The 12699-nt window shown below is 32.5% G+C and overlaps 1 protein-coding gene across 3 annotated transcripts in view; it reads right to left on the bottom strand.

The window, feature by feature from the left end:
• LOC123711848 (CD151 antigen) overlaps nucleotides 1–12699 on the bottom strand; it is a 167360-nt gene that overhangs the window by 33069 nt on the left and 121592 nt on the right. The window lies entirely within an intron of this gene.

Raw genomic sequence — 12699 nt, forward strand, 5'->3', positions numbered from 1 at the left:
AATTTGTCTTTTGGACAGTTGGCAATTTTGTGTTCATAATTAAATAATACATTAATAAAATAATATAAGAAGGGTATTGTTATGCAAATAGAATAATCAAAGCACATCATATTTCTTCGCTTGACGAATAAGTATCGCAATACAGTGAGGAAATGCTGCCAGCAAGGTACTCTGTCACGGGAACCAAACATTATATTTTACTTAGTTATTTATCAATATTTGATTATTATAATTACTATGTAGTTTCAGAATATACACTGTATATTTGTGTGTTAAAATTAGACATTTAAACGTAGCCCATGTTTATGTGCTACTTATCAATACTGTGATCGTTTATTCAAATTGAGAGCTATGAACACTTGACACGAATTAGTCGGAGCCATCAACTAAGTCTCAAACTTTAGAATTTAAAGTAGGATGTAACTTAGCAAAGCCCTGATTATTATTCTACGGAGAGGCGTGGATTACGGAACATTTCCAAAGACAACATTTAACATATAATTTTATTATTAAGTTCTTCTTAATTATTAAGATATTAAAATAATTATAAGAAAATGAGAAAAATGAGAAACAAAGAAACTAAAAATAGTTTCTCGTGTGGCTTGGTATTTAATATACAGTAGTTGACCAACATTTTTTTAAACCTTTTTTCCTATCATTATAGCAAATAATCACTAAATCGATAGAAAAATAAAAATCACCAAAACCTTATAACAACAAATAATGGAAAATGCAACTCTTGTGAATACTGTCAGTGTTTAACTGAATATAGCAACTTTTTTTAAAAACTACGTGTATTTGTACTAGCCGCAACAATTCACGGTGCCCAATGCACGCGATAGTTTGAGCGAGTAACTGCGTGCTTTTGGGACAGCCATCAATAATTGCCGCCATTCTAGTGTGGTTAATTGGTACTCCCAGCCCCAACCTCTGTAACATACACTGTATTATGTACTAAAATGCTTTTTCATCTAAGCTACTGCACTACACTACACTGCTACAATATCGTAGCCGGCTCTACGCTGCGTAGCTGTAATTAGTTCGGCAAAATAAAAATATTTTCTAGGACGACTCGGTCACCTGGTCTACCTCCGTTACGCTAAGCCATTTATGTATCATACTTGGATGAGCACGCAAATATGTCAGTCTTGCGCCTACTCTCATACTCGGTCGTGCTAGAAATCGATGTCATTAAGAAAATTAAGGAAAAGATGGTTTTTACGTAGTCATTTAGGGGGCTATATGTCATGTAGCCCCGAGCAGATGATATTAATTTTAAAAAAAATCAGTCGCGTCACAACCTTTTTAGGCCTCAGATTTCTGTATCTGTTTAATGATCTAATCATATTAATCTAATAGGCAAGTCCTCGGCTTCTTGTGCCTGACACACATCGCCTGTTCTAAGCCAGTTTCTATACGATGTTTTCCTTCACCGTTCGAGGGAATGCTAAATGCGCACATAGAAAGAAAGTCCATTGGTTTACAGCCGAGGATCAAACCTACGACCTCAGGGACCACTAGGCCAACACTGCTCAATACAAAAAATATTAAAATTAACTTTTATTTAGAATGTAAGAAATTTAAATCTTCAATGGTCTTTTGTCTTCGTCATGCAAATGTTATCTGAAAATTCGTAATGGTTTTACATTGTTATGATAACTCAAATATCGCTTATCTTTGGGATATCATTTACTTTCTTGAATAGTAAATATGTCAGAAGTTTGGGAGGTTTCATTCGTTTATAAAGGAAACTTATTAAACGCGTTTTGGAGTTTTGAAATGAGTTTTGTTAATTTTGACGATTGGTATCTGTTGGTGACGGCGTTTGATGGCTTTTGCTCTGAGATAGATTGACTTCAAAGCAACCCGACTATGTAAAAATTTATTTAAAATACATTTTATTTATTTTATTACACAAAACAATAGTCATTTCGGAATGTACAACAATTTATTTACGGCCAAATTTTATATAAGAATATTATAAACCAGCAACCCTTTTTCTTTGTTTATTTTTTACTAACAATAGTTAGTCAAGCGATAAGTGAACTAGAAATGTGACACTCCCTATGATACATTTTCGCTTAAAAGATTCAGCTTTAATTGTCAGAGCAAAACATATTTAAATTTAATTATATAAATCATATTATTATGTATACACTGAAAATGACACAAATACAGCTCTTATATTATTATTATAAAGTAGGGTGTCAGTTTTTATTTATTCATATGCTTGGTTATTTTTTAATATTTATCGTTCTATTTATCTACAACATATATGTATGCTAATTTAATTAACGACTGTGTGAGACATTTTCAACGCTCCGTTTGTAACTGTTAAGTTAATATATACAAAATACCTTTAGCAATCAACTCTGAATTAAATATTAATGGCTGTTGCATGTAATTTCTTTAACAATAGCAATTATTTTTCATCTTAAACTGAATACTTTGAAAATGTATTTATAGACTCGGTGCCTTGTTATTTTAAAGTAGAAAGTCGAACTTAAAATGTTGTCACTAAATGCTCGGAGCTTTCAACAACAAAAACTTACAGCAAAAAGCCTGAACATTGATTAGATCCAGGATTCGTAATGCGAGTGCAATAAAAGTGAAAAGGTTAACCCGGATGCGATTTCATCACATGAAAAGCTTTAGGTTTTAAAACGATTTTCATGTACGCCCAGCTGTTGCATACCAATGTTTTAAAGTGCGGGATTAAAATGTACAATGTAGCTTTACATTACGCTGTGTTTTTAGAATATATGAAAATCGAGTTTGCGGAATGGATGGTATAAATTATCATATTCGTATCATCACTCATATAGCTTAAGTCAAACATGTGCGCGGCCACAGATAAGTAAAATTATTATTCGTCATAAAATCATTATTATTCGGCACGGCTCATAGCAAAAAGCTGTCAAAATCTCATTCGTGATAAAAGCTTCGTCTAATCGACCTGTAATCATAATGATTGCATCAATATTTCCATAGAGAAATGATATTTTTATAATGGTTTTATTAAATATTGATATTGTATATATACTTTACGTTTAATTTATAATGGGACACTTTTTATCAGGTTTTCCTTTAGCAACTGTTACGGCAGGAATTGTTTACACAATGTTATGTTTGAATCAATGAATTGTTATCTCTGCCTGCACATGCACACATGCAGTTGTTATTATTTTAGCGAACACATTCTATAATCTTCAAAGTCAATAAAATTTAATGCGAGTTGTCTGTTACCTACGTTGAGACTAGACTAGGTTCTAATACTAACAATAGATGAATGTATATTTCATGTCAATTACAATATTAAATGTCAAACATTTAGGGAGATTTTACTTATGCTCTCAAACATTACACAAGTTAAATGATGACAATCAAGTACTAATGAAATTAGGTTATAAAAAAGGATATGTATATCTTTTAAGAAGGCGTAGCGCTAACCAAATCCATGCAACTTTCGCAATATCGCAAAACACAACTCCCAAGGGGACGTTTTGTATATAATTAACAATTTAAGTTTGTTATAACGACTTGGCGAAAGGTCTCAGCAAATGTTGACCCAGTTGGTTTAGAAAAGGAAATAAGTAATATTGTAGAAACTGACTGATAATTGGGCAATTTAATAAAACGACTGAATGGCGCGAAGTGCAAACGTCAAAGATAACTAAAAGTAGGAATATGCCACAGCGTAGGTATCGATGATGGAAATTGCGCACCTCTTAGGACAAAATAATAATATAAACTTCTTGGTGGAACAGTTGTATAAATTCTAGGAATAAACCTTTGACATCTATAGTTATGAACTATTTAAGCTCTTGTTCTTCGTAAATTATTTTCTTAGAGCAATGTTATTAATTTTCTTTATTACTGAACAATATTTAAAAAACGTCATGAAACATTTGAACCTTCATAATTCAAATAGAAGAAATACATATAATATTATTGTTTTATTTTTCATGAATGTCAAAACACTCTTTTCTCCTATATCTTCCTGTTACAGAGTAAATGTGATAGGGATGACTGATCTGAAAATTTTGCACTCAGGACATAGATACCAAAATCGTATTACAACATGCGAACCTTTAATGGATACGTAACTAACCTAAGTAAACCATACTTAGGTTAGTTACGGATCAAATAATACGAAGTTCAGTGAATTTATTATTACTTTAAGTATAAAATTAGACCAATGGAGTCCTGGCTATGAACAAATAAATTTTCATTGTGCGTAATCAATACTTGTCCGCACGGTCTTGAAAAACACGAAAGTAAGCATATGTTAAATTCATAATAAAACAGGCCATAATTGGTCGAATTGCCGAGAAGTGTTGGCCAGTGGATTCAGCGTGAGACTCTCATCCCTGAGGACGTAGGTTCGATCCCTGGCTGTGCACCAATGGGCTTTCTTTCTAGGTGCGCATTTAACATTCGCTCGAACGGTAAAGGAAAACATCGTGAGAAACCGGCTTGCCTTAGAACTCAAAAGTCGACGGCGTACCTATGTCGCCTCCTGGCTGTTCACCTACTTGCCTACTTCACAAATGATCGTGAAACAGTGAAAAAGAAAACACTCACAAGACTTACAGATAAAAACGCTGAATGTCGTGAGTTGCGCTTATTTAAAAGGTATCTGTAGGAAATACAAATCATTTTTTTTAGACAAGTAGGTGATCAATCTACACGACAGTCGCCGTCGATTTGGGCCAATCAAATATTGCAATAAAAGTACAGAGGTTACTTTTCGGATCTCTATACGCTTCTCAGGTCTTGCATAAGTATTTTCAAAGAGGTTTGTGTACATGTTTCTTTTCAAATATCACATAATGTTTTCTTTGGATGAATTTTCATTCATAATCTCGCTTGGTATCATATAAGTTAAGTTGCTTTCATAGTAGTTATTGCAAACAACGTTTAGGTTTTATATCATCAAAACACTAATTTTTTCAAGAATAATGTACAAAAATGTATGTGGTACAATAGTAACTTCGCATATTCTGCCACACAAAATGACGCGCAAGCTTGTCTTTAAAGGTTTTACATTTTACATTATTAGTCATATTAATTGGTAAATTATTATATTATTTGTATCGTACATATCATATCAAATGTTTTTAAACTTATATTAACTACAATGTCTCACGCAAATAATAAATTATTCAATAATATTTTTTTCCAAAAGTAATACGAAAAGTCGATTTTTAAAGACTAGTTGGAAGATCTTTTAAATCTTTTGGTAAATTGTAAACCTTAAGGTATTTTTCCCACACAGTTCCAGATTGATTTTTATAATAACTATATGTAATAATAAGTGTAATAACTCTTAGATTTTAGATTTTAAAATAGAATATGACGTATAAATAATTTAATTGCTTTTAATTATAATTGGTATGCATTTTCAAGGTACTGAATTATTCTATTTATAAAAATATGATTAACTTAATTGTACAAAACCAATTTCCCTTCTGAAATATTAAACAGAGACATTAATATAAAAATAACATATTTTCAGAGTTCTTCATCTTCACTTTTGACAAATTGCCTGCTTTAAATATCAAGGAAAAATAATTCAAGGGATAATTTGTTCCGACACGCCCTCACTCTTATCAGTCACTTACAAAAATGTGAATTAATATTTTATGGAAGAAATTGGAAATTATTTGATTTCTATTTCATTTATAAAAATGCTTCTTTATCACATCCGTCTTCCTCTTGTCTAGTGCGAGAAAATAGAACTCTAGAAGCGATTACTTCACATTCGACCTCGTATATAGGTAAAAAGTCAAAAACATAAATATTTATTAAAGTTAACATTAAAAAAAACATGTGTGCAATTGACACGTGGGAAAAGTGAAACCTTCAAACATTTTAAGATACTGAGACGAATGTAATTTTAAGTTTAATATCAATCTTTAATTTTAAGTTAAGTTCGAAAGTCGATGAAACGAAAAAGCGACAGTAAAAAGAGACAGACACATAAATGTTATGCATTTAACGTAGGAGAAAATGAGATAGGAAGCATTATACAGTATAAACTTTAAATTAGTGTACGTATAGTAGGAAGTTTACACTCCAAACCGTTTTAGTTAAAGATATGTAAATAAATTGATAAATTTCTCTATGAATGTAAGATACACTGTATCCGTAGAAATATTTAATAATTAAAACAGTGAAATACTGTTACAAACTGATATCATTTTCATTTCCCTTACTCCTGTATTAACTTTCACTTTGTATCGGGTGAATTTATTGTTAAATCTAAATTAACCCTTGTTATGATAAACGAGTTCTGTGTTTCCTTAATTCTATTACGGTAATTAAATCTATCTGTTAATATTGAAAATTTAGACAAATACTTATTGTTGAAAGGCATATAATCTTTTTTTCTTCTTTTCTTTTTATGTAACAGGAGGCAAACGGGCTGGAGGCTTATCTGTTGTTAAGTGATACTCTTTTCTTGAAGTGCGTTGCCGGCCTTTTAAGAATTGGTACTGTTTTTATTAAAGGACCCTTAGTCGAATTCATTCCACATAGTTGGAAATGGAGTTATGCAACGACGGACGTCGAGGTGATACGGATTTTTTTTGGATATTGCCTTGACGTCCGATGCTGAAATTCAGCAGCAGGTCCGAAAAAAATTTCTGAACACTTCATGGCACATGTGGTAGAATTAATAGAATGTGTCCGTCTCATATAGAATATCTTTCTATGGAATTGTATTTGTGAAGCGTGATCTATCTATATATATAACAATTAATCCCTATTTCCCTTGGTCATGGCATCACGCGTGAACGGCTGGAGTGATTTCACTAATTCTTTTTTTGTTGTGTTTATTATTATCAGGAGATGGTTTTTATGAAAAATATCTTTAAAGATGTAATAAAAATAACCATATCGTAAGAAAAATGAATATCGTTAAAAGCAAATGTTTCGATCGGAGTTAATGTATTGATAAAATACATATAAAATAATTACAGTCGCTTTGTGGCATTAATCTTGAAAATCCATGTTTTGCACATGGTAAGTTATATGTTATAGTGTTCCCGTGTCAAAATAGCAACAATTTTTTTTATATACGCGCCAGAAAAACCAACAAGTATGTTGTAATCATAAAGCATTACAACACATTACCTAAGCATTACACTTTGTTTCTGAAATATGTTTTAAGTTAATTATACCAATTCGAAATCGATATTCATAGTTAAGACAGGACAACGTGTGTTGGGTCTGCTAGGCTTTTATAAACAAATCGTAGACATCGACTTGTAATTTTAATATAGAACTCAAACGTTAGTGACCAGTTCAGCCAGTTAATATTGTTTATTCAGTAGTGACATACTTGATCCTTATTATGAGTTGAATGAGACAGGTGACGATTTGACGAATTATTTAAGTTTAACTAATAAGACTAATTACGTGGTATTCTATGGGTATACAAAGATTGAAAAAAATCATTCATAGATGAAATTATTTAAAACAGTGTTTAGCTATGTTAAATATTATTTATTCATTTGAATTTTTTGACATTCAAAGAATAACATAACATAAATTATTACGGATATAACGGGCGGCCTTATCACTCTCTACCTAATAAGCGATTTCTTCCAGGCAACACTATTATGTATATTCTTCGAATTAAATTTGAAGCTGTTAATCATAATCAAACATCTATTTTTTAATATATTGTCTCTGTACATAGACACTAATCTAGCCTAACTTAAGACTAATAAGTCGTTTAATTTAACCTAACTTACTCAAAAGGTTATTCAACATAAAAAAAGTGTCCAATAACACTCATAAGACCCAAAGACCAAAGACACTCATAACTATGACCAATAAAGTTGCTTATTATTTGTTTATATAAAAACATTTATAAACAAGCGGAAATGGTACTTAAATAAGCAGGCGACCTATACGTTTCAAATAACAAAGTGTAAACTGAAACGCACATCTATTATTAAAAAGCTTTCATCCCGTTTGAGGCATAAAGTGGCCAGTAATGTAATTCAGGCCAATCTTTATTCAATTGGGAACCCTTCTAAAGTAAACATCCGAAAAGTTCTGGGCTTCACAACAACTACAAACTTTGTCCCTAAAAAAATTTATTGATTACATTTGCCTCGCTTTATTGATGAATTATGCCTGATAGTCTAAACTTACTGTATAAACAAACAGATTACGATATATCGATAGACAAAAAAAAAACAAATGACTGGTAAACGCACTGTATCGTTATAAATTTAGTTATTAGTAGAGTTAGATTGCAACAAGAATAACCAAGAAAAAAGCGTACTGAATCTAAAAAGGCCTGCAACGCATTTGCGAGTCTTCTGGCAATGTAAGTATCAATGGGCTTCCGTATTACTTACCATCACCATTCACCAGGTTTCTAGCATCGTCTAACTGTGGAGCGTCAATGTTTCAATTGGTTTGTGACGATTTACGTGCAATTTGAATGGTTGTAATGTTATAGTGTATCTGTCACTGGCCTTAGTATATAATATAAAGTTAATTATTTAAATTTGTTCAAATTTTGTTTGTAAATAATATGTTATAAAAAAATAAGTGTGTGCGTACAAAGCACGCATGTCAGAAGTGAAACTTCTTTGGAAATTAATTCTTTCTGATCTATTGGGGCTTTTTCCTCATGCAACAGTATATGATCACTCCATATATTTGTATATCTATATTTACACTGTTTACACACTATATACGAGCTAATGGTAATATAAATAAATTAAAAATCTGCGTTTACTGCACAAGACGTTCTGCGACATAATTGCCATCTAAAATATTAATATGTACTAAACGAATACGTCAACCAATAGCGTGTATTTTTTCTCGATCTCCCTTTCTCACTCTCTCTCAATCAGAGTCAATCGCTCTCTCCCTTTTCTTCGACAAAAACGCTGCACACTTGGTGACGTTTCATCCGTAAAGAAATTGCCCTCATGCGCCAAAAGAAGTTTCACTTGAAAAGTGACAAGTCAATGAATTTGTATGATGTATGTAGTATGAAGACTAAAGTAAGAATCATTTCAAGCAACTAGATATTTATTTTTATAGAAACTACTAAAATAAACTATCTGACGACGTAATCAGAGTTATTAGTAGTAGTAGTAGTAGTAGTTAGTAGTAGAATTATTAGAGCATCTGGATATATATAGTTAAAATAGGGTTGACTGAAAGAAATCGCTTGTTAGCGATAACACCGCCCTTGCATCCTTAATAATTTATGTTAGATATTTTCAAAATGTTAATAAATAATTAGGTCATATAGACAAAAATCTATATGCATTGACTTTTTAATTCATTGCAATCATGAATAAATTTGAACATAATACAGTTACGTAATAATTGTCAATGATTGCTTCATTAACAAATTGATAGTACAACAAATAATGATAGTTATCATAGTGTGATTGGGGGTTATTCACAGTGAAAATTTGAATTCACGTTAAATCTATCTATATTATTACGTGTGACTTTATGAGTATTTAATTGATGTTTGATTCATTATCAATTCAATAATGTTTAGCGATAGTTAAAAATATTATAGGATAAATCAAACGATTCTTACTACAGACTAATGTATTCAATATAAAAAAATCCCCCCCGCCGCATCCATAGCCGAGTAGTTCAGCTTTTGTGTGTAAAAGGAGGCGTTGGGTTCGATTCCGGACAGCTTTTTTGTTGTCGGAAAGCCCAAAGGTTAAATTTCTCTTTCCAGTATTACCAACGTTTAGAATAAACATTATATTGAACAATTATGATAGAGTTATCCTAACCTTAAAACGATTTTTGGGTGCTTTCACTGAATTGTTGCAACAAGAACAACCAAGATAAAAGCGTACCGATTCTGAAAAGACTGCAACGCACTTGCGAGTCTTCGGGCAATGTATGTATCCATGAGCTCTCGTATTACTTACCATCACCAGGTTTCTTGCATCGGCTAACTGTGGAGCGTCAATGTTTCAATTGGTTTGTGACGTTTTGCGTGCAATTTGAATAGTTATAATGTTATAGTGTCTATGTCACTTGGCCTTAGTATATAAGTTAAAACGATTTTTGGGTGCTTTCACTATCTCGAGTAATAAAAACAAACAGAAAAAATATATATTAATTATTTAACCCGTATTTTTATACCACTTATTTACGACATTCAACCATTTATTGATACAGACCAAACTAAGGGCTAAGCTAGTTTCACACAATCAAATAGTCCTTTGTCAACATCCTTACAATGGATGAGTACAAATCCTTTACGGAACGTTAATTTACCGTGAACGATTTTAGAAGACCGTACAAGGGCTTACTTAAGCTGAAGTAGTATTTACCCATTTTGTAAATCTAAAGAAAACCCAGGCTTTATGTGTTTTTTTTTAATCTTTTAAATAACTTAGCGGAGAGATTAAGGGTGATACTTAAGTTGTCTAGAAAAAAAAACTGCTATTAGAAGTAAGACTATTCGCTACCGCGTGGTCGGACTTTTGGAGGCATGATTTTGATGACCGTTCCTTCACAAATTTTATTATTCCTTGAATAATGTTATATTTAAGTTCATAAATAATAAATAAATATTATTTAAATAATTATCTGGTTCATCCGGTCCTATTATATTATATACAGACAATAGAAATAAATAGGTCATTTCAAAGGCTACTGTTTTGTGGAATTAATCCAATTTATAACAATTACAGCGCTTGAGAGCAAAATTCAGCACAAAATTCATAACACCACAATGCGCTTGACAATGGACGTGATTTTGTGCAAGTCAGCAAAATCCTCGTTTATGAGTTTGGCCGAGTCAGCTGTTTAAGCGGAGATTGCTCAAAGTATGCAAAGTTAACGGATGGAGATAACAACGGTTTAACTACAACTTTAAAGCTTCCATCAACAAAGTGGCTTTTTATGTTTAGATATTTCACTAGTATATAAAATTTTACAAACAACAATTGTGCTTTAATATAAGATACAGGTATCACTTATTCCACGTCATTAACTATGTATAGCGACATCCCTACTCATCGGCAAAGAAGTCAGAGGGTGTAGGCCGAGTGAGAAAGCCGGCGTAGAAAAGTCTCGGTACTTTTTAAAAATAGCAAATCATCATATAAAATTGCAAACAACACTTATTGCAAAACAAATATCGCAAATTTATAAGCTGTATAGAAGTAGTCCCAGGCTCTTTTATCAACTAGATAATCGAAAACTTTTTAGTAAGCCTTGTTGCCCCATAACTTTGTTTTAACACATTTCTTAAATTTATTAAAAGGCAGAGACAAAAGAGCCTCTGGGATATTATTAAAAAGTTTCCCTTCTCCCAATAAAGAATTACTAACTTTAGATAGTCTAGTACGCGGAAATTACAGCCTGTGTTTGTTCCGAGTATTAACCTAATGTGTTTTATTCTAGTAAACAAAATATTTTCATAAATATATTGCGATGCAAAGGTAAGTGTATTAATTTCCTTGAATTTATCTCTCAGAGATTCCCTACATTTTAAATTGCAGTTTGCACGAATAGCTCTCTTCTGCAGGATGAAAATAGTTTCGTCACATCAGCAGCATGACCCCATAATAATAAGCCATGTGGATCCAAATACTGATATATATGTATTTCATATACATAATTCAACTTTGACTAAGTGTCCTTTAAGGAAAGAGCGTACCAATACTTAACAGGCTGTACCTACATATGGTAGGGGTATCATTTAACATCAGATGAGAATCCTGCCCATTTGCATGCTCTATAAAAAATATTAACGTTTGAAGAATTTTTCAAGACTCCAAATCTCTTTTGACCCCAACATGCAGCACGCTCATTAAAGTTAAATAAATTATTTAATATGCTTTTGTCGCGAACTATCAGATCTACTAGATACTATGTAGATCAAAATCAAATACATTTTTGACGAATGGTTGTCAGATATACGTAGTCGTTTCTGTATTTCTTTCCCTTTCTTTTTTTAAATGAGGTGAAAATGTGCTTACGCAGGCCCACGCCAAGGATGTCGAGCTTGACGCGGGGCTGTGGGGCTGGTGCTACACTCAAATCCCTCTGCTATTCAGAGGAGTAGCGAGACCCAACCCACTAAAAACACCTCAGCCCTTAAGATGGGCCCTCGGGCTTCGCCAGGCATTCTACCCTAGGGATCCGGGCTTATATCCGACATACTGAGCTCATTCAAGACCTGCAGTTCCCGGCCACTCGAGGTCAAGACCCCAGCTTTGAAACACCGATCTGTCTACGGTCATCCCCAGACTTTTCCCTCAATCGCTCAGCAGCCTCCTTCTGCAGCATTACAGCCTTCTAAACCAACCATCCTTAAGTCCAATGTAGATATTTTAATCAAGGTTACTGTGGCTACCGCAGCAAATGTAAGTTTTCCTGTAATGTTTATTCCGAAAATATAAATACTTTTATTACACTGCAACTAAAGCAATTTGATTTTTTTACTACCAAATGAGTCGTTTAGTTAAAAATGGCGGAAGATGCTAAGTGTTTATAAGGCGATAGATAAGTCAAATAAAGAAAAGAACTCGTTCACTGATTCATTTTCCCTATCTCCTATATTAAGGAAAGTAAATGGATTGAAATATTAGACGTCTATTGAATAAGATTCGGTTCCAATTTTCGCTTGAAGTAATTTCAATAGCATTCAATAAGTGTCTGTAACAGCCGAACGAGTTC

Source organism: Pieris brassicae, chromosome 7 (genome assembly GCF_905147105.1).
Source record: "Pieris brassicae chromosome 7, ilPieBrab1.1, whole genome shotgun sequence".
Classification (NCBI taxonomy): Eukaryota; Metazoa; Arthropoda; class Insecta; order Lepidoptera; family Pieridae; genus Pieris; species Pieris brassicae.